The following is a 23,854-nucleotide window of genomic DNA, read 5'->3' as shown; positions in this document are numbered from 1 at the left end:
GAATGACCTGGAAGACAAATAGAGAAGGGAAGAGAGGTTAGGAATGTCCATACTAGAAAATTGTTTGCTAGACAACCTAACTACACTTTACTCCCTTGCTTTTTGTGCCAAATATAAACAGATCCTAGACTCGCCAAACAATGTTGTAATCTTGTACTAGCCATAGTTTTCCCAGGAAGTTATTTGCTTAATGCCCACGAACTCACCTTAACTTGTTGACACTGTACTAAGACAGACAAACCTCATCTGTTTGTATTAGCAGAAAGGGTCCCGTGGGCTAGCTTAAATCATCTGAATAAAATGCCCTTAAATGGCTACAGTGGCCTACAGCATTGATGTTACATAAGGAAAACAAAAACTCCTCTCTGGCTTTCCTGATTCTGAAAATATGTAAAGGATTACTATCACGTTACAACAATGGTAAATAATCAACATCTTCATTCAGTCCTATGGGAGAAACACCACCGTCAGGAGCGCCCTAGCTGCCTCTTACTAGGGATGTACAAAAGTCACTTACCTTTCCGCGGATTATGTTGATGTTGGCGGGGAGGCATTCCGTCCCTCCCCCCCAGAATCCTGGCCGGCTGGCTCCGCTCCGCAGTGATTCTGCGGAGCTGCCAGCTGGCTCCGCCAGCAGCCGGACATCCAGCCGCTGGCTAGCAGGGATGCAAATGGCGGCAGCCGTAGCCGCCGCCGTTTGCGTTCCTGCAGTCAGCCATGATAGGCTATGTAAATGTTTATGTAGCCTATCACGGCTGATTTTAAAAAAACAAAAAAACAAAAAAACACGTGCGTACACAAATGGCAGCGGCCATGGCCGCCGCCATTTCCGTTCTTTATTTTGGCACGTCTTAGTCTACGTAAACATTAACGTAGACTAAGACGGTGAAAATAAGGGGAATGCAAATAGCGTAGTGTCTACGTAGACTAAGCCTACGTAGACTAAGACGTGCCAAAATAAGGAACGCAAATGGCGGTGGCCATGGCCGCCGCCATTTGCATACACGCATTTTTTTGGTTTTTTTAAAGTCAGCTGTGATAGGCTACGTAAAGATTTACGTAGCCTATCACGGTGTTTTTTTAAAATCTAGCCATGATAGGCTACGTAAATCTTTACGTAGCCTATCAGGTTTTGTTTGTTTGTGTGTTTTTTTTTTAACCTGGAAATGGTGGCGGCGGCAGCCAGTCAGGATGACTGGCTGCCGCCGCCGCCGCTGCCACTGCCACCAGAGCCGCTGCCGCCAGGAAGATCCGCCCAAGGTAAGTCCCATCCCGGGGGGTGGCGGGGGGTGGCGGCGGGCCATTCCGCCACCGATTTTGGGGGGCCGAATGCGCTGGCATTCGGCCTCCCCGAGATCCATGGCGGAACTTTCGTACATCCCTACCTCTTACAGTCCCCTCCAACAGCCATCTCAAAACACAGACGAAAAGGATTCTTTCCAAGGCTTTATTCCTTTTACAGCTTAATGACTCTTTCAGATGCTAATCACCAACAACTAAGCCAGGAACTGCACTGGGGTAGTTAGCAGGGTAGCCTAAGCTCCAGGTAAGGCAGTTGGTCCCCGTTTGAAGGAGAAGGGTGGGAAGATTCTGAATTTATGGGCTATGGAGAGGTCCTCCCTCTTACCCTTGGGTCCTCTGGACGTGACTGTTTTTGCACCAAGCGAGCGGAGCGCCTCCTTTCCGCACCCTCCATCTGGTGCCGCTCCCTGTGTCTGCGCTGAGCATCCAGCAAGGCTCCATCCCCTGCTCTCTTGCTGCCAGGGTCACTATCTCAGGAATGCAGGCAGGAGGAATCTCTCTCTGCCGCTGTGCCTGTGAGAGTTGAGCGAGCTCCTCTCCCACAGGTTGTTGCTCTTCCTCAGAATCAGAACTGCTCTGGGGCTGTACGGGCTCAGTTTCCACCCTGACATCATCCCCACTCCCATGAGCCCCCCCCTCCTGCTCCCCCCCTGGGGCCCCGGGTTTGTGGGGGTACAGCTGGTGGAAACGTCTCAGCAGCAACGGAGCATGCACATTTTCAGCGGGTTCCCAGGAGTGCTCATTTGGCCTGTACACCTTCCAGTCCACCAGATATTGCAGGTGGCCACGAGAAAGGCGTGAGTCCAGAATCTCTGTGACTTCAAACTACTCCTCCCCCTCCACCAGCACTGGCAGCGGGGGGGGGGGGAGCCGGCTGAGTGATGAGGGTTGCCAGAAAAACTGGGGGGGACAGCAACGACCGATGAAAAACAGGATGGATCTTCATGGAGGGGGGGAGAGCCAGATGAAAAGCAACAGGGTTAATCTGGGCCGTAATCTGGAAAGGCCCCGTGTGGCAAGGCGCGAACTTCTTCGTGGGTGAGTGAGAGGGGAGGTATTGGGTGGACAACCAAACCCAGTCCCCCAGTTGCAGAGACGGACCCGGCTGGCACCACCGGTCTGCAGAGGCCTTGTAGGCTGTCTTGGCTTGCTCGTGGGAGTCCCGTAAGAGGTGGTGTACTGCTCGCAACTCCTCTAAAAACTCATGGGCCCCAGGCACCGAAGAGGGAGCTAGGGTGGACAGGAAAGCCCTGGGGTGGTAACCAAAATTGGCAAAAAATAGAGTTTGGCAGGTGGAAGCATGGCAGGCATTGTTATAAGCAAATTCTGCTAGATGCAGCAAGGAAAACCAGTCATCTTGTTGGTAAATGACATAACAGCGCAAATATTGCTCCAGAGTCGTATTGGTGCACTCGGTCTGACCGTCCTTCTGGGGATGGTGGGCAGAGGAAAGACGGAGCGTCATATAGAGAAGTCATATGTAAGACTGCAATGGAATTTGTCATCATCCCGTAGTCCTTGTTTATTCATTAGATCTGTCCTGCTTTTGTAAGATGCCCTTTTTTCCTCTGGTTCTATCACAGCAGTAGGATATCCTCTCTCTGTGAATTTATCCTGTAGTAAATTAGACTCATGTTGAAACACCTGGATTGAGGAACCATTTCTACAAATTCTTAAAAACTGACCATACGGTAAATTATTTCTAATCTAATGAGGATGAAAACTGTCATATGACAAATATGAACTTCTGTCCGTAGGTTTTCGGTATACCGATGTATGGAAAGTATTCCAGTCCCTCTTCACTGTAATGTCTAGAAAGTTTATCATCATTTCATCCTTCAGAATCTCAAATGCTATATTGTGGTTACAGGTATTGAGCCATGTAAAAAGGCTAGAATAGAGTCATGTGAGCCAGCCCAAAGCATAAAAATATCATCAATATATCTACACCATTGTATGATGTTAGACCTCCATGGGTTTGCCATACTAAATACGTACTTTTTCTCAAAATCATCCATGTAGAGACTGGCTATCTCTGGAGCCATAGCATACCCCATAGCCAGCCCCTTTGTCTGCCTAGGGATGCTGGAGAAATTTGAGACGGACTAAAATGAGCTCAGATTTCTAAGAATCCAACCTGCAGAATCCGCTGCGGAGTGACCCCCTCAGGCCCCACAGAGTCTGTGGACTTCCAGATGATTTTTTTACTTTCCCAAAATGTACACATATAAATTCGTAGGAAAATATTACGTTTCTGCTGAGGAAACACTGAACTGAATGGGGGACAATATGCTAAATATTACATACTAAGGTCAATTATGTAAATACTTACATAAATACTTACATAATTATTTGCGTATTTTTCCGCACGACGAAAAAAAATCACATCTGTCTGTGGGCGGACAACGGAACAAAAGGCACCTGACAATCCATGAAACATAGACGGAGCAGATTTTACACAGTCCGTACATATGTCTGCCAAAAAAAAAGTTCATTGAATTTGAAATAATTTTTGCACAGGGATACCTCCGCTAAAGAAACTATATAATGGTGGGAGCACTGGGAGGTAGTTTTTTTGGTGTTCATCTAGGGTCTGTTCTATGATGTTAATAGCCCCATCCTGTGGAATGCTGGTATAAAGTGATGTCACATCCAAAGTGACAAATATTGTGGGCACTGATATATTGCGTGTACTTAACTTTGAAAGAAAATCCATGGAATTATGAATGTAGGATGCAAAGAAATTACCGGGCCCAGGTGGTATCCATCCTAGACTTCTCAAAGAACTCAAATATGAAATTGCTGATCTTCTAACCAAAATACACAGCATGTCCCTAAGATCAGCCTCTGTACAAGAGGACTGGAAGATGGCCAATGTAACACCAATCTCTTCAAGAAAATCGGAGATATCAAGGGAACGTTTTGTGCAAAGACAGGCAAGATAAAGGACAAAGAAGGCAGGGACCTAACAGAAGCAGATGAGATTAAGAAGAGGTGGAAAGAATACACAGAAGAACTACACACGAAAGATCTTAATGTCCCTGATAGCCATGATAGTGCGGTCACTGAACTTGAGCCGGACATCCTCGAGAGTGAAGTCAAGTGGGCCTTAGGAAGCATTAGTAACAACAAAGCTAGCAGAGATTACAATATTCCAGCTGAGCTATTTAAAATCCTAAAAGATGATGCTGTTAAAGTGCTGCACTCAATATGCCAACAAATTTGGAACACTCAACAGTGGCCACAAGACTGGAAAAGGTCAGTTTACATTCCAATTCCAAAGAAGGGCAACGCCAAAGAGTGTTCAAACTACCGTACAATTGCGCTCATTTCACATGCCAGCAAGGTGATGCTCAAAATCCTACAAGCTAGGCTTCAGCAGTATGTGAACCGAGAACTACCGGAAGTACAAGCTGGGTTTCAAAGAGGCAGAGGAACTAGAGATCAAATCGCCAACTTTTGCTGGATCATGGAGAAAGCAAGAGAATTCCAGAAAAACATCTATTTCTGCTTCATTGACTACGCTAAAGCCTTTGACTGTGTGGATCACAACAAACTCTGGCAAATTCTGAAAGAGATGGGGGTACCAGACCACCTTACCTGTCTCCTGAGAAACCTGTATGAGGGTCAAGAAGCAACAGTAAGAACCAGACATGGAACAACCGATGGGTTCAAAATTGGGAAAGGAGTACGACAAGGCTGCATACTGTCGCCCTGCTTATTTAACTTATATGCAGAGTACATCATGAGAAACGCCGGGTTGGATGAATCACAGGTCGGAATTATGATTGCCGGGAGAATTATCAACAACCTCAGATATGCAGATGATACCACCCTAATGGCAGAAAGTGAAGAGGATCTAAAGAGCCTCTTGTTGAGGGTGAAAGAGGAGAGTGCAAAAGCTGGTTTGAAACTCAACATCAAAAATACTAAGATCATGGCATCTGGCCCCACACGTCCTGGCATATGGAAGGGGAAGAAATGGAAGCAGTGACAGATGTTATTTTCTTGGGCTCCAAGATCACCGCAGATGGTGACTGTAGCCATGAAATTAAAAGATGCTTGCTACTTGGGAGGAAAGCTATGGCAAACCTAGACAGCATAGTAAGAAGCAGAGACATCACCTTGCCGACAAAGGTCCGTCTAATCAAAGCTATGGTTTTCCCAGTAGTAACGTATGGCTGTGAGAGCTGGACTATAAGGAAGGCTGAGCGCCGAAGAATCGATGCTTTCGAACTGTGGTGCTGGAGAAGACTCTTACGAGTCCCCTGGACTGCAAGGAGGTCAAATCAGTCCATCCTAAAGGAAATCAACCCTGACTGCTCATTGGAAGGACAGATACTGAAGCTGAAGCTCAAATATTTTGGCCTCCTAATGCGAAGAGAAAACTCACTGGAAAAGACCCTGATGCTAGGAAAGACTGAAGGCAAAAGGAGAAGGGGACGGCAGAGGATGAGATGGCTAGATAGCATCACTGATGCAATGAATATGGAATTGAGTACGCTCCGGGAGAGAGCGCAGGACAGGAAGGCCTGGTGTGCTATGGTCCATGGGGTCACGAAGAGTCGGACACAACTGAACGACTGAACAACAACAAATTATTAAAGATAAAATTAGTAAGCATACAGAAAGACAAGCCCTGCTGAAAAAGAATCAACATGGCTTCCAGAAAGGTAAGCCTGTCTCGCTAACCTTTTAGAGTTATTTGAGAGCGTGTGGACTTCCAAAAGGGTTCTAACAAAGTCCCTCATCAAAGTCTCCTGAGCAGACTTAGCAGTCATGGAATAAGAGGACAGGTCGTCATATGGATCAGTAACTGGTTAAAAAATAGAAAGCAGAGTAGGAATAAATGGTAAATACTCCCAATGGAGGGAAGTAAATAGTCCGGGCCCACAGGGATCTCTACTGGAACCAATGCTTTTCAATATGTTCATAAATGATCTGGAATTAGGAGTGAGCAGTAAAGTGGCCAAGTTTGCTGACAACCCCAAATTATTTAAGGTAGTTAAAACAAAAAAGGATTGTGAGGAGATCCAAAAGGATCTCTCCAAACTGCGAGAAATGCCCTACCCCCATGTCTGGCTTGCCTGGCGGGGCGGGGCGGGGGCGTTGCAGGCGGGCGGGGGGGAGACATCATGGGCTGCCACTGGGCAGCTCCTTAGCGCCACTCAAAAGGGGAGGGGCCGGAAAGCTTTTGTTCTCGATCCGCACTCCTCCCAAGCAGTATCTTGCTCACGCAGCTGCTAGGCACCAGCATGCGTTCTGCAGCCTTGGAGGAGAGGCTGCTTAGGCGACGACAGATCGGCAGTGGTGGGACAATCGTTGGTGCCTCCCTTCTTGGCCTTCGAGGGGGAGGAGCAGTGTAGTTGGCATCAGCGGCTGGCTGAGTGCGACTGGGCCTCCGGCCTTGTGTGGCCTACATGGTCGCACTGGATGGGGCGGCAGGCTCTGGCCGGCGCCGCAGAGGGGTAGCCATTGCCATATGGGGTGGCTGCCCCTTCCCACTCTGCCAGTGGCCTTGGGGCCTCCAGCCCTGAAGAGGCGGGGCGACGGTGGCGACGGCCTGGTCTTCTGTGGGGCCTGAAGCGTGGTCTGAGTTTCTGCCGTGCCTGTGGCTAGGGATGTGAGAAAGTCACTTACCTTTTCGAAGGGGTAATTCGCGGTGGTGGGGGGCACTCTGCGCCTCCCCCCGTAATCCTAACCTGGCTAGCTCCGCTCCGTGGCAACTCCGCAGAGCCGCTGGCCGGGTGCATTCGCAGGCGTGCAGAGCCTGCAGATGCAAATGGCGGCCGCTTTAGCCAAGAAGTGACAAAAGTGACAGACTTTGTATTTCTAGGCGCAAAGATGACTGCAGACACTGACTGCAGCCAGGAAATCAGAAGATGTTTACTTCTTGGGAGGACAGCAGTGACAAATCTTGATAAAATAGTGAAGAGCAGAGACATCACACTGACAACAAAGGTCCACATAGTTAAAGCAATGGTATTCCCCGTAGTAACTGCGAGAGCTGCGACCATAAGGAAGGCTAAGCGAAGGAAGATAGATGCTTTTGAACTGTGGTGCTGGAGGAAAATTCTGAGAGTGCCTTGGATTGCAAGAAGATCAAACCAGTCCATACTCCAGGAAATAAAGCCAGACTGCTCACTTGAGGGAATATTAAAGGCAAAACTGAAGTACTTTGGCCACGTCATGAGAAGACAGGATACCCTGGAGAAGATGCTGATGCTAGGGCAAGTGGAAGGCAAAAGGAAGAGGGGCCGACCAAGGGCAAGATGGATGGATGATATTCTGGAGGTGACGGACTCGACCTTGGGGGAGCTGGGGGTGGCGACGGCTGACAGGAAGCTCTGGCGTGGGCTGGTCCATGAAGTCATGAAGAGTCGGAAGCGACTGACCGAATAAACAACAAAAAGTAGTATTGAATTTCCACCGCCCCCTGTGTTATAGCTGTTTTATCATGAGGCATATAAATGTCAGGTAGAACGCCAGTGCCAACGTTTTGTCCAGTACCTAGATGCCAGCACTTCCAGAGACCAGGCTAAGAGATACTCGTTGAGTGCCTGGTATTTAGATAAGGTAAGCCATGGTGCACTTCATGGCTCGCAGGACAAGAGCTTCCTGTACCTGGGTTGATGGGAAGCCCTGGGCCTTTTGCTCTCACATTCAGCTGCAGCAGTTGCAGCCTTCTCGGTAGTTTGGTTATGGCCCTGGCTCCATTCCTAGGGTGTGGGGCTTCACTGATCAGCATCTCTTTCTTGTCCTCACTGTTATTTTCCTTTATATCAATGGAATGGACGTGAACCCGTGTGTGCGAGCTCAGGTCTGGACACAGATTGGTTGGGCTGGTCGGAGGGCGTATAGGTCAGGCCGCAGGTCCCAGAGCGGACTGTTCCCATGTGCATGTGTTAGTGGTTTGACAGACGCAGCATGCAGTGAGGGCGCCTCTTTCCCACTCCATTCCATCTGGGTGTGGTGTATGTTCCCCCTGCAGGTTTTTGTGCTGCATCTCGGAGGGAACGCCTGTTGGGGTGAAAGGCCAGGACCTCATCCTGTCCGCAGTGGCCGATTCCCAGGTCATATGGCACAGTTGGCCAGGAATAATTATCATTGGTCCTGCTTGCTTCCATGAATTAATTGGAGGAATGTTTTGAATTTGAGGGCCATGGAAAGGGCCTGTCAGAAAGTGAACCAGGAGATGGCATTGGGCTATACCAGAATAGCGATGGGATCATCTCTCATCTGGAAATTATTAGGATGCGGGGGGAGCCTTATAGACAGGACCTGTCTGATTTGGCAATGACAAACTTTGCTGGATCGGATGGGGGCTCGCAAGAAATCCTTCGGGCCAGGAGGGGGGAGTGCGACTAAGCGTTAGGCTTGTCACTTCCGGTGGCTGCTAGGATACAGGCTTCTGTGCACGACATGCCATCCAGGGCACGGCCAGGACGTCACCTGCAACAGCGGACTCCAGGCATCCCCTTTCCCCAGATATCCTTTATGACTCTGGAGATTATGGCCATTAATTTGCACCTCTCCTTCTGCGGCATCATTGTTTTATGTGGCTGCCTTAACAGCTTTATTTGGGCCCTCAGAATCTTCAAGCTGGTCTGGGCATCCAGATGTGATGCAACTGATTAAGCCCTGAGATACTTGATGCCCAAGCGCAATATGATATTGTCCGGATTTGGCTCAAGAAACTTAAAAACTTTCTAATTAGCTAGGGGCGACCCTCTCCCTATGCTAACAGAGGAATTATTCCCCGTCAGGGTATTAGCTGCTTTCCTGCATCTAAAGGGGACGGTAGATAGCCCAGTCTTTTTTCCCCTCAGATTGTTTCCCCCCGCATTTAACTATAAAGGCTACGCAAATATCTACGTAAATATAATTTGCGAAGCCTATCGCGTGAAAACAGGGATGCAAATGGCGTACTGGACGCTATTTGTGTCCAGACTTAGCACAGCGATACAGCACAGCAATGGCGGCCGGCTGTATCGCCAGCACTGTGGAGCTGGCGGCCGGCTCCACAGGATCACCACATGGAGCCAGCCTGGACGGATTCTGGAGGGGCATGGAGGTGAATGCTCCGTTCTGCCATGGACCCCAATGGGGCCGGATTCCAAGAATTCTTGGAATCCGGCCTCACTGGGGTCCGTGGCAGAATTCTCCAACATCCCTAGTCCTAGGTTTCCCCTTTGCAGATATTTCAATAAATGTGGCCCAATTTCAATCCAAGCTTTGTTGTCTGTCTCTTCATTACCCCATCTCCACTCACAAAAGGATCTCTCCAAACTGCAAGAATTGACATCCAAATGGTAAATGCGATTCAATGTAAGCAAGTGTAAAGTGATACACATTGGGGCAAAACATCCCAACTTCAAGTATAATCTGATGGGAACTCTGAAAGAGGTCTTGGGGTTGTGGTAGACAGCTAAATGAAAATGTCAACCCAGTGTGCGGCTGCTGTAAAAAAAAGGCAAACCATGTTAGGCACAATTAGGAAAAGAATTGAGAATAAAATTGCCAATATCATACTGCCCTTGTACGAATCTATGGTGTGACCACACTGTGTACAGGTCTAATAAAAAAAAATATTGTAGAGCTGGAAAAAGGGCAGAAAAAGCCAACTAAAATTATCAAGTGGTTGGAGCAACTCCCCTGTGAGCCAAACAGCTGGGATTGTTTACTTGGAAAAAGGTGAGTAAGGGGAGACATGATAGGGGTCTACAAAATTATGCATGATGTGGAGAATGTGGATAGGAAGACATTTTTCTCCCTCTCTCATAATACTAGAACCCAGGACTATCCCGTGAAACTGATTGGTGGGAGATTCAGGACAGATAAAAGGAAGTACTTCTTCACACAGCACATAGTTAAACTATGGAATTAGCTACCAGAAGATGTAGTGATGGCCACCAATTTGAATGACTTTAAAAGGGGGTTAGACAAATACCTAGAGAAGACTATCAATGGCTACTAGGCCTAATGGCTCGGTGGCACAGAACACCTTTTATCAGAGATAGCCTAGCTACAGTTATCCATGCTCTGATAACCTCTTGTCTGGATTACTGCAATGTGTTATATGTGGGGCTGCCTTTGAAAATGGTCCAGAAACTTCAGCTGGTCCAAAATAGGGCAGCAAGATTGTTAACAGGGACTGTTAACAATGAGATCATATTAAGCCAGTACTTTTTCTGCTGCACTGGCTGCCAGTCCATGTCCAGGCCCAATTCAAAGTGCTGGTATTAACATTCAAAGCCCTAAATGGCTTGGGGCCAAGTTCTCTGAAGGATTGTCTCCTCCCATATATATATCTGCCCGGACCCTAAGATCATCTTCCGGGGTCCTTTTCCGGGAACCCCTGCCAAAGGAAGTGAGGTGGGTGGCTACCAGGAGGAGGGTCTTTTCTGTTGTGGCACCCTGGCTGTGGAATGAACTCCCTAGAGAGGTTTGCTTGGCACGTATATTGTACACCTTCCGGTGCCAGGTGAAGACCTTTTTAATTCTCCCTGTATTTTAGCATTTTTTTTTTAGCTTCCTAGTCTTTTAGCTCTGCTGTTTTAAATTTGTATTTTAAATCTCTGCATTACTGCTAGGTTTTATTCTGGTTGTTCTTTTATGTTGTAGTTTAAGCTTTTATATTTTATATTGTTTTATGCTGTACTTTGTGGTTTTAATTTTTGTGAACTGCCTAGAGAGCTTCAGCTATTGGACAGAATAGAAATGAACTGAACTGAACTGAACAAACAAACAAACAAACAAACAAACTGGATCAGGCTTGTTCTTTCTTTGTCACTTCTGACAGCAAGACTAGAATAGAACCAATGGGCAGAAATTGCAGTTTTCAGCTAACGGTTAGAAGAAACTTCCTAGTAATAAGCTATGGAACAGTCTCTCCCTGGGAGGTGGTGGGCTCTCCTTCACTGGAGGCATCTATAAACTATGATTCTATGCTTTTCATGCAGAAGTTCCCAGATTCATTCCCCAGCATCTCCTGTTAAAAGAAACCAGTATCAGGTGATGGAAAATACCTCTGCCTTAGATAATGGACAGCCCAGCCAATCAGAGCAAACAATATGAAGATAAATAGTTTGATTCGTTATAGGGCCGCTTCCTATGCCGCATACTCTTTGATATTTCACAGATGAAAACAGGGGTGTGGCTGTAACTCATCACGCAACAAGGAATGTTTAATCCCACAATGAACCTGCTTGTACTTGTAAAACAGTTGTCATTCAAGCACATTTACTAGCTGACTATGTGGTTACAGGTGGCATTGGAAGGAAAGCTGTGCATTGGCAGCTTTATATGAATCAAGATAGAACCAGTTTAGCCATAGCCAGAGTATATCACATGACTTAAAAACAAAGACTAGGCATGTTCTTTTGCTTAAGAATATACCAGAAAACAGCATTCTCCTATAAGTGACCATACGTAATTTTATACTGTTATCCTCATTATTGGAGAGTCTGAAATAAAAGCCTCTTTACTATGTTGTTGTTGTTCAGTCGTGTCCGACTCTTCATGACCCCATGAACCACAGCACGCCAGGCCTTCCTGTCCTCTGCTTTCTCCCGGAGCGTGCTCAAGTTCATATTCCTTGCATCGGTGATGCTATCTAGCCATCTCATCCTCTGCCGTCCCCTTCTCCTTTTTCCTTCAGTCTTTCCCAGCATCAGGGTTTTTTCCAGGGAGTTTTCTCTTCGCATTAGGTGGCCAAAATATTTGAACTTCAGTTTCAGTATCTGTCCTTCCAATGAGCAGTCAGGTTTGATTTCCTTTAGGATGGACTGATTTGACCTCCTTGCAGTCCAAGGGACTCATAAGAGTCTTCTCCAGCACTACAGTTCGAAAGCATCAGTTCTTCGGCACTCAGCCTTCCTTATAGTCCAGCTCTCACAGCCATACATTACTACTGGGAAAACCATAGCTTTGATTAGACGGACCTTTGTCGGCAAGGTGATGTCTCTGCTTCTAACTATGCTGTCTAGGTTTGTCATAGCTTTCCTCCCAAGGAGCAAGCGTCTTTTAATTTCATGGCTACAGTCACTGTCTGCGGTGATCTTGGAGCCCAAGAAAATAACATCTGTCACTGCTTCCATTTCTTCCCTTCTATATGCCAGGAAGTGATGGGGCCAGATGCCATGGTCTTAGTTTTTTTAATGTTGAGTTTCAATCCAGCTTTTGCACTTTACTCTTTCACCCTCAACAAGAGGCTCTTTAGATCCTCTTCGCTTTCTGCTATTAGGATGGTATCGTCTGCGTATCAGAGGTTGTTGATAATTCTCCCAGCAATCTTAATTCCAACCTGTGATTCATCCAACCCGGTGTTTCTCATGATGTACTCTGCATATAAGTTAAATAAGCAGGGTGACAATATGCAGCCTTGTTGTACTCCTTTCCCAATTTTGAACCCATCGGTTGTTCCATGTCTGGTTCTTACTGTTGCTTCTTGACCCTCGTACAGGTTTCTCAGGAGACAGGTAAGGTGGTCTGCTACTCCCATCTCTTCAAGAATTTGCCACAGTTTGTTGCGATCCACACAATCAAAGGCTTTAGCGTAGTCAATGAAGCAGAAATAGATGTTTTTCTGGAATTCTCTTGCTTTCTCCATGATCCAGCAAAAGTTGGCGATTTGATCTCTAGTTCCTCTGCCTCTTCGAAACCCAGCTTGTACTTCCGGTAGTTCTCGGTTCACATACTGCCGAAGCCTAGCTTGTAGGATTTTGAGCATAACCTTGCTGGCATTTGAAATGACTCTATACTATACGGTGCCTTAATGAACATGTATGTATAATTACATGCATTAATTCCTAAAGATTTGGAGGAGTCGCCTGAACTCTAAAAATGGCAACAATAGTTCCTTATATGTGCACAATAGCAAAGTTTAAGGCAAGGCTGGGGGACCTGTGTCCCTTTAGCTGCTGTAGAGCTATAAATCCCATCATCCCTCACTATTGGTCAGGCTGGTTGAGGCTGATGGTGATTGTAGTCCAGCAATATCTGGAGGGCTGCAGGTTCCCCAGTCCTGGTTTAAGGCATTTCCAAAAGCCTGAATGGGGGCCATGATTTACCAGGAACAGGGACCAACAAGTAGGGACTTCCCAATAAACAGATAAAGTTCACATTGTTGGGCTCATACAGAAGTGGCCCTCATCAGTAATCCTTATAAAACCTTGTAAGGTAGGTTTATCTATATGTCGTAAGGACCTTGCCCATACACTTGCCAGTATTAGAGAGCAATCCTATAGACCCTGGGAGAGTGTCCCAGGGTCCATAGGATTGCTTGTAAAATCAAAAAAAAAAAAAAAGAGAGAGAGGAAAGGCAGATAAGGATAAATGGTTAAAAAAGAGAAGGAAGAAAAATGAGCAGTTTTTAAAGGATATTTCTTCAAATTTTGTATTACATAAAATTGTAAATGACAACACCCATTCCATTGGCTTTGGTTTTTCTTCCCTAAGCAGAGCACAGACCACATGGATGCTTTGATGAACCACTTGTGGAAAACCCCACTTTAAACTTTTGAGTAAATATATTTTTCTGACCTTGTCAGTGCGGTATTATGCAATTGTTGAGAAGCCAGTACTGCTGCTGTGTATGTGAAAATACAGAATAAAAATTATTTGAACATAAAGTACATAAAGCTTTTGTCCATTGTTGGGAGTCTTTGTGCTTTCTGCTGAAAGAGCATGCAGTTCCTACAGGTCTCTTGTTGACTGTAGAGTTTCTCTGCTCTTTCCTGCTCCCCTCCCCTCCTGATCTTCTCTTTATTCTTTTTCACTCCCCCTAGGCCCGATAACAGTCCTCAGTTTGTAAGAAATTGTTTTCTGATTGCACATACGTTGTCAGCTGTTAATTAAAAAGCACTTCTATTGCTAAACGTTTTTCCTCACAGGACTGAATTTTCAGAAATGCTTTTACTGCTGACACAATTTCAGCTCAACAGTATCAAAAGCTCTAGCAAACATTCTGGAGCTTAGTGCAAAAATATTTCAACTTCTGGCCACTAGCCACATATTGCAGGTAAGAGATTTATGCTTATGGATATTTGTAAATCAGCTGGGATATTCCCAGATGGAGCAGTTAAGTCCCACTGAGACTACTCCTAAGTATGAAAAACCTAGTATGGATGGAATATCTTCATATTTTTTGTGAAGACGGAATTTTGTGCCTGAACCTCAGTCAACACCCCTACCCTTTTCTTGTTAAAAATACCTTCAGTTTTAATAAATAAATGTTTGGTGAAAAGAGCTTGACACACACAATGGTAATTACATTTCTAAAATAAGGGTAAACTGGCTTGTAGAAATACAACAGATTATTTGTCCCATTCTGAAAATAAAAATAGTGGTATAGGATTAAAGGTATATAATGACTATCTGGAATTAGTGACCTGGTTTACAAGTCCAAATTTAACAATTAAAATAACTGAAACAATGAACTAGATAAATAAGATTATACTACAGTCACAATAAGCACTTCATTTTGCTCCACTGACACAGAGAATAGCTTGGCTATCCATAACTTAAGGTGGCTACTTTACTGTCTGACTCAGCTACTTCCTTCCTCTTTGAGTTCTGCTTGCCAGAACCTGGGCTAATATAGTCCCTAATCTCACAAACATATGGGAAGAAGGGAGATTTTGAAATTAAGAAGAAATAGTGCTCTGCTCAAAGTTCACCAACCATAGATAACATGTCATCTCCTTTAAGAAAACGATTAATGATTGTAACCAAGGAAGAGAGATAAGAAAAACAGTCATACAAGGTTAAGTAGAGTTTTACTAAGATGAAGTGCCATGTGGGAATCTAGAGTGCAGAGCCCTTAGTTTGCAACATCGTCTAAAAACCATCTATTGGTAGTTACCGTTTAACCCATTCTACAGCAGTTTAAGCCATCCTGCAACCCTCAAAAGTTTGCCCATACCAAACAAGAAACTTGAAGATAATGTTGTCCAATGATAGAAAATGAAGTAAGGTAAATCATTGTGTGGTTTTTGTTAAATAGTATTAAAAGTTTCCAGCTTGGTCTCTTAATGTGGTACTTTTCAGTTATTCTGTAAGGACATTAATACATTTTTTTAAAGAAATGGGTTAGATAATCAAGAAACTGTCTCACTGATCCTTGGATAGCTTTCCTGAGCCTTTTTCCAGATGAGTTGCAGGAACTTTTTCACTTATCAGTGCAGCAAAGATTAAAAGAGCTGCACATTAGAAGGTCAATCACCCTTTATCGCTAACTGCTTGGTATCATAAGAACTGTGCTGGATCAGACAGAAGGCCCATCTAGGCCAGCATTCTGTTCCCACAGGGGGCAATTGGATGCCTATGTGAGAAGCCCACATGCAGGACATGAGTGCAATAGCACCCTCCCTAGTTATGTTCCCCAGCAACTAGTATACATAGGCATACTGCCTCTGATAGCAGAAGTGGCATATGACCATCATGACTAGTAGCCATTCTCTTCCATGAATTTGTCAAATCCCCTTTAAAGCCATCCAAATTGGCAGCTATCACTACATCTTGTGGTAGCAAATGGTTTATACAACACCATAGTGTAACAAGGTGTGGTGTGAAGAAGTACTACTTTTTATTTGCACGGAATCTCCCATTAATCAGCTTCATGGGATGACCCAGGGGAGGGGGGTGGGAGTTCTCCATATCCACTTGTTCCACACCATGCATAATTTTATACGCTTCTATTACACCCTCCCTTACTCACCTTTTTTCCCTAAGCTAAAGAGCCCTAAAAGTTGTAAACATTCCTCATAGGGGGTTGCTCCAGTCCTTGGATCATTTTGGCATCTCTTTTCTGTACTTTTTGCAGCTCAACAAGATCCTTTTTGAGGTGTGCTGACCAGTGTATGAATTGCATCTAGAATGGAAAATAACACATTTTATTTTCTTGGGCTCCAAGATCACCGCAGACGGTAACTGTAGCCATGAAATTAAAAGACGCTTGCTCCTTGGGAGGAAAGCTATGACAAACCTAGACAGCATAGTAAGAAACAGAGACATCACCTTGCTGACAAAGATTCGTATAATCAAAGCTATGGTTTTCCCAGTAGCAACGTATGGCTGTGAGAGCTGGACTATAAGGAAGGCTGAGCACCGAAGAATTGATATCTTCGAACTGGGGTGCTGGAGAAGACTCTTACGAGTCCCCTGGAGTGCAAGGAGGTCAAATCAGTCAATCCTAAAGGAAATCAACCCTGACTGCTCATTGGAAGGACAGATCCTGAAGCTGAAGCTCAAATATTTTGGCCACCTAATGCGAAGAGAAAACTCCCTGGAAAAGACCCTGATGCTGGGAAAGACTGAAGGCAAAAGGAGAAGGGGACGGCAGAGGATGAGATGGCTAGATAGCATCACCGATGCAATGAATATGAATTTGAGCACACTCCGGGAGAGAGCGAAGGACAGGAAGGCCTGGCGTGCTATGGTCCATGGGGTCACGAAGAGTCAGACTATGCTATGGACCGTGCTATGGTCCATGGGTAGTATCTAACGGTGTCATTCCACAAACTCAAATAGCGCTAGTGGCGCTCCACTGAACTTTCCCGTTGCGCAAGCAGTGGCACATTACACTTGCGCTACTGGTTGTGCAAGTAGTTGCACAACAGGTTGCACAAACATAATGCATAACCACTTGTGCAAACATAACTTTAGTTGGATTATCCTCTTGTGCATAGGTCAGATGCTAGTTTCCACTAGTGCAACGTCATTTGCGCTAACAGAGTGTTAGATACTGCCCCAAGTTCTGACCCTGAAGAACTGATCTCCCTTCTCTGCCATTTCCCTCCACTCCCCTTCCCTTGTGTGTTCTGTTTTTTTTTCCTTTGTAAGCCTTGTGGCAGGGCCAGTCTCTCTCTCTTTATTGATGTAAGATGCTTTGGGAGACAGTAATTGTCTGAAAATTGGGATATAAATACAGTGAATAAATAACAACCCATTCCTCATAGGATTTGGTTCCCAGACCCCTGGCCATCCTGGTTACCTTTCCCAGGACCCATTCCTGTTTGTCACTGTCCTTCTTTAAATGTGCTGCACAGTACTGGACATGGTACTCCAGATGTAGCTTGACCAGTGCAGAATACAGTGGAACAATTACTTCTTGTGATTTGGACAGTATGCTTCTATTAATTGAGCCTAAGAGTACATTCACTTTTTTAGCAACCACTCTGCTTGTGATCAACTAAAACACTTAGACCCTTGTAACATGTACTGCACCCAAGCCAGAACTTCTCCATCCTATACTTGTGCTTTTGGATATTTTTGTACTTACATGCAGGACTTTATATTCATCTCTGTTGAATTTCATCTTGTGAAAGCCGCCTTGAGTCCCAGTATTGGGAAAAAGGTGGGATATACATAAATATAATAATAATAATAATAATAATTGTTGGGTTGGGCCCAGTGTTGAGGTGATTAGGCCTGTTGAGGTAATTTTGACTCTTGATTCTGCCTTCTATGGTGTTAGCTATCTCTCCCAGCTTTGTGTCATCTGCAGATTTGATAAGCATCCCTTCTACACTCTCGGCCAAGTAATTTATACAAAATATTGAGCAGGACAGAGGTCTGCGGTACTCCTCTCAAAGCTGATACAGACGTATTAATAAGCACTCACTGGGCACAGTTGTTCAACCAGCAGCGGGTGCATCTAACAGTTGTTGACTAGCTTGTCAGCAAGGATATCATAGGAGAATGTCAAAAGCTTTGCTGAAATCAAGATATGCTATGCCAGTGGCATTCTCATGATCTGCTTAACTAGTAAATCTATATTTTAAAAAAAGAGATACGGCGGATATGTCATGATGTAGGGCTTTTCCACATGAAGCTTTTAAACTGCCACTTTACCAAGGTTCCTGCTTCTGGATTCTTTGTGGGAAAAAGATCCCATCCTTGACACATGTTTTCCCCCCCAGAGATATTCCTTCTTCGCCTTTCTATATGTTCCATTATATAACCTCTGTGTAGCACTGTGGTATAGTGGAATTGCATAACTACACTAGGGTTTCATTCCACCATTCTTGGATATACCAGACTTTCCTCAATCCCCCACCCCCGGTAAACTGGTTGCAAAGAATGAGAGGGGCTCTGGAAGATGATGATGCTGTGTAAAGCACACGCAAACTACCGTGAGCGAAGAATCATGAGCGCTCAATAAATGCCTCGTGTAGAAAGGCTTTTATTCTTGATAAACGCATCCTGGCTCCTCGTAATCTAGGGATGTGGAACCTCCAGCCCATGGGCTTAATCTGGCCTGCAGAGGTTCCCTGTCTGGCTATTGGATGGTTGGGCTCCCTTTTCAACCCTCACCCCCTCTTCAAGCTCAGAGATAAAAAAAAGGAGTTTGGCTCAGTGCACTCTGCTCAACCCTTGCCTGCCCTGTGTGGGGCAGGCAAGGGATGGGCAAAGCCAGCAGAGCTCTCAGCCATCACTTTCAGGAGCCCATGGAAGCACTGGCTGAGTGCGCACTGCTCATCCCTCATTCTTCCCACACGGAGAAGGTGAGGGACAAGTGAAGCTGCTTCCAGTTGGTCTCTGCTTTGGCCAGAGACTAGATGACATCAGGGCTCAGGGACCTGCCCCTGACATCACAGGTGGGGCCCTACCCCCTGATGTCAGCTGGTCCATAGGGGAGGGTCTGCGATCGCAATCTGTCCACCGGAACCAATATGATTCCCTACCCCTGTAGTAAGTGATGCCTTCCTTTCTAGATGCTCAGACATCAATTGCTTAATAATCTTTTTCTACAATTTTGCCTGATATTGCTATCAAGTTGACCAGTCTATAGTCTCCTGTATCCAACTTTCCTCCCTTCATGGATCACTGCCTTGTTGTGGTGAAGGGGCTTGTGTAATTCAGTGAAGCCATAAGCTATGCCAAGATGGACAGGTCATGGCAGAGAGTTCTGACAAAATGTGGTCCACTGCAGAAGGAAATGGCAACCCACTCCAGTATTCTTGCCAAGAAAACCCCATGGAACGTATCACAAGGCTAAAAGATAAGACGCCGGAAGATGAGCCCCTCAGGTCGGAAGGTATCCAATATACTACTGGGAAAGAGCAGAGGGAATTTCCAAGTAGCACCAGAAAGAGTGAAGCGGCTGGGCCAAAGCCGAAAGGACACTCAGCGGTGGATATGTCTGGTGGAGAAAAGAAAGTCCGATGCTGTAAAGAACAATATTGTTTAGGAACCTGGAATGTCAGATCAATGAATCAAGGTAAGCTGGAGGTGGTCAAACATGAGATGGCAAGATTGAACATCGACATCTTGGGAATCAGTGAACTAAAATGGGCAAGCATGGGCGAATTTAAGTCAGGCGACCATTATATCTACTACTGTGGGCAAGAATCCCTTAGAAGAAATGGAGTAGCACTCATAGTCAATAAAAGGGTGATGATAGAATGATCTCAGTACGAATCCAAGGCAAACCATTCAACATCACAGTAATTCAAGTCTATGCCCCAACCACTGAGGCTGAAGAAGCTGAGGTTGATCGGTTCTATGAAGACCTACAACACCTTCCAAAAAAAGATGTCCTTTTCATCATAGGGGATTGGAATGCTAAAGTAGGAAGTCAAGAAATCACCGGGATAACAGGCAAGCATGGCCTTGGTGTACAAAATGAAGCAGGACAAAGGCTAATAGAGTTTTGCCAAGAGAATACGCTGATCATAGCAAAACACTCTTTTCCAACAGCACAAGAGGCGACTCTACACATGGACATCACCAGATGGTCAATATCGAAATCAGATTGATTATATACTTTGCAGCCAAAGATGGAGAAGCTCTATACAGTCAGTAAAAACAAGACCTGGAGCTGACTGTGGCTCAGATCATGAGCTTCTTGTTGCAAAATTTCGGCTGAAATTGAAGAACATAGGGAAAACCACTAAACCATTCAGGTATGACCTAAATCATATCCCTTATGAATATACAGTGGAGGTGAGGGATAGATTTCAGGGATTAGACCTGATAGACAGAGTCCCTGAGGAACTATGGACGGAGGTCCATAACATTCTTGAGGAGGCAGCAATTAAATCCATCCCCCCAAAAAAGAAATGCAAGAAAGCGAAGTGGCTGTCTGATGAGGCTTTACAAGTAGCTGAGGAAAGAAGGGAAGTGAAAAGCAAGGGAGAAAGGGGAAGATATATCCAACTGAATGCAGAGTTCCAGAGAATAGCAAGGAGGGACAAGAAGGCTATGTATGTATGTATTTAAGCTGCTTCTGTACCACCTGGCATCCCAGGATCTCCAAGTGGTTCACATTAACACGCATACAATACAATATAAAAACCAAAATAAAAACACCAAGAAATAATAGATACCTTAAAAATATTACAATAAAAGCAGTAAAACAAAGCTGTGACATGGTCAATTACAAGTCACAGAAAGCCTGAATGAACAAATGTGTTTTCAAGAGGTGTTTGAAGCTCACCACAGTTTCTGCATTTTGAACCACATGTGTGAGAGTGTTCCAGAGGTTGGGTACCATTACTGAGAAGGCCCGCTTCTGTGCTGTTACCTGAGAACACACTGGTGGTTGAGGAATGACCAATAAGATCTCCTCAGAAGATCTCAGGGGTCTACTTGGTGTAAATCAGGGAACGTGGTTAGCTAGGTATCCTAGTCCCGAGTTGTGTAGGGCTTTGAATGTCAACAACAAAACCTTGAACATCGCTCAGTGGCTAATAGATAGCCAGTGCAGTTCTTTCAACACAGGTGTAATATGTGTGTACTTAGGTGCTCCACTGAGCATCCTAGCTGCTGCATTCTGCACTAGCTGTCGCTTCCAAACTAAGTACCAGGGGCCACACATAGAGCGCATTACAGTAGTCTAATTGTGAGGTTACCAGTGCATGGCTAGGCCACCCCTATCTAGGAATGGGCATAGGTGGTACACCAACTGAAGTTGGTAATGGGCACTCCAGGCCACTGAGGTCACCTGGGCTTCTAGTGACAAACAGAGTTCCAGGAGCATCCCCAAATTACATATCTGCTCTTTTAGAGGGAGTGCAAATTCATCCAGAACAGGCAAACTCCCCAATTCCCAGACCTGGGAACTGCCCACCCATATCAGGATTCAGCTGCAGCTTATTAGCCCTCATCCAACCTATAACTATATGCAGGCATTACTTCAGAACGTGCATGGCCTTTCCTAATTCAGATGTCAGGGCTGGGTGTTATCAGCATACTGGTGACACCTAACCCCAAATCTCCTAATGACCACTCCAAACAGCTTCATATAGATATTAAATAACATAGGGAACAAAATTGTGCCCTGTGGCACCCCACAGTTCAATGGCCAGGGGGCTGAGATACAGTCACGCAGTGTTATTCTCTGGAAGTGACCCCGTATGTATGAGCTAAACCACTGTAAAACAGTGCCCTCAACTCACAGAGGCAGTCTAGGAGGATACTGTGGTCAATTGTATCAAAAGCTGGTGAGAGATCAAGAATTAACAGAGTTGCACTCCCCTGCCTCTCTCTCGAAGACGGTCATCCATCAGGGCAACCAAGGCCAATTCCATCCCAAAACTGGGCCTGAACCCAGACTGGAATGGATCCAGATAATCAGTTTCATTCAGCAGCGTGAAGCACTTCTTTGAGCACTTAGGAAAATCATGATATAAATCCTATATAGTTATAAAATATGAAGCACAATAGTGATAAAATATGAAGCTGTATAAATGTGAAGGGTCTCTGAAAGAAAAGAGTAAAGCTCTCTAAAGAGTGGGGGAATAGATGGTGTCTGTGGGCATGGAGTTGGTGTATACAGTGAAAGCATTGATTGACAGAAGAGAGTTTACACCCTAAGCCTACGCAAGTTTGCTCAGAGGCAAGTCCCACTGGCTTGGTTCATACGATCATGGAGGGGAAATAAGCCACAATGGCTTAGTCATTCCCCCCCCCCCATGTGCTGGGGGAATTAGCATAATTACCCTCAACAGTGTGGCTTGTTGTGCCATGCAAACCTGGCCAGGATGGCTTGTTGCTGTGGGTAACAAGCCACCCAGAACCTATGGGCTGCTGTAGGGTTCTGACTGGCTTGTTACCCATGGCAATAACCCACCCTGTCCAGGTTCGCATGACACAATAAGCCACACTGCTGAGGGTAATTATGCTAATCCCCCCAGCATGCAACCAGCACACATGATCGTGCGAACCCGGTCTCTGTGTTCAGTGTGGCTTATTTCCTGGTAGGAGGGTGTAGGGTTGCATCCTTAAAGAGATTCATGGGAAGTGAGGAGTAGGATGGTGATGATACCAAGTGCTAGTTAAATGACGTAGATTTGGGAAACAAACTGGGATCTTGGGGTGAAGGAATCAGCTGGAAAAAAGAGCACTTAGTTTAGGGTAAAGGAGCACATGAAGAGGAAGAGAAACAGTTAAAAAAAGATACTGGGAGCTCTAGAGTGGGTATAATAAGAGTATGTAAAAGCTGTAATTCAGGAAGATCTCTGCTTCAACCATTAGCCATAACCCTCCTCACCCTTAGCCATAAATTCACTAAAGTGCCCTTGAACAAACCACTATTGTAGCCTCAGACTCAGTCCCCTTTCCCTCTGCAATATGTGGACAATACTGGCCCCTTTACAAGGTTGTTGTAAGGATGACTGAGCTAATGTATGAGAAGCCCTCTGAACATTCAAAAAGTATTTCACATCAGTGGAAGAAAAAATAGGAATCATGAAGGGCTGAAAGTCGAAGGGGAGGGGGAGTCTCAGTAAGCAATATGCAACCTGGTTCTGTGCTCGTTTATTAGGGGGTAAGCCCCTCTGGGTTCAGTGTGGGGTCAGCATGCAGACTGCTGCACTATTAAAGCATTCCTTAACTTATGCCAAGGCTCATTGCTGGCATCTGTTTTCAATGCTAGGTCTCAACCCTGGAACGTATGAAGTAACATACATCAAACTGTCTGTGAGCAGGCACAGAGTACATTTCCCTCATCACTGAATATTTGTACAGGCAGTCCCCAACCCATCATTTGGGAGAGGAAGGGGAAGCTTTCAGATCAGAGTTGCCATTTCCAGACACACGTAAGTCCTGGGATCTCTCCTCCTCACCTCTTAATTTATGGCAAGGCTCAGCCTGGGTGTCTGTTGCCAGTGCTAGGGCTCAGCTCACAGCGATGGAAGTGCCAGGGACGGGGCAGAATGCATTTTATTTCCCTCTCCCCTCTGCGTAAGTGCGAGGCCTCCCCCATGTCGGCCAGTGAGCGGAGAGAGTGAGGGCTTCGGACCGGAAAGTGGTGTTGTTCCCAGAGACATTCGAGTGCTGGCCTCACCGACCCGAAACATACATGGCCGAACTCAAGCTGCGGCGGGCTGAGAAACTCTGTCAGCCCCGCCCGGTCCGAGGGAGGTAGCTTGGGGTGAATACGTGTGTGCGGCACAGGCAGCAGGGTCGCCACTTTTGGAACAAGACGACCCCCCGCACGCACGCACGCGTTGTCCCTTTAATATTATTATTATTATTATTATTATTAGCATCGCTCCCTCAGTGCCGTGGAAAGCGTCACCTGCTGACTTCTGTGCCAGTCCTTTAC

General features: G+C 45.6%; 1 long non-coding RNA gene across 1 annotated transcript; it reads right to left on the bottom strand.

Annotated features, from left to right (window-relative positions):
- Positions 1-1,439: 1,439 nt before the first annotated feature.
- Positions 1,440-23,493, bottom strand: LOC146350653 (uncharacterized). The gene is made up of 3 exons (XR_014789346.1): positions 23,373-23,493; positions 3,647-3,777; positions 1,440-2,916 (listed from the first exon to the last, which is right to left on the bottom strand). It is a non-coding gene; the product is annotated as an uncharacterized LOC146350653 (long non-coding RNA).
- Positions 23,494-23,854: the final 361 nt, after the last annotated feature.

Source organism: Heloderma suspectum, chromosome 3 (assembly GCF_057233095.1).
Source record: "Heloderma suspectum isolate Gila_16-S chromosome 3, 16-S_ref, whole genome shotgun sequence".
Lineage (NCBI taxonomy): Eukaryota > Metazoa > Chordata > Lepidosauria > Squamata > Helodermatidae > Heloderma > Heloderma suspectum.
This window is presented reverse-complemented; position numbering and strand designations above follow the sequence as displayed.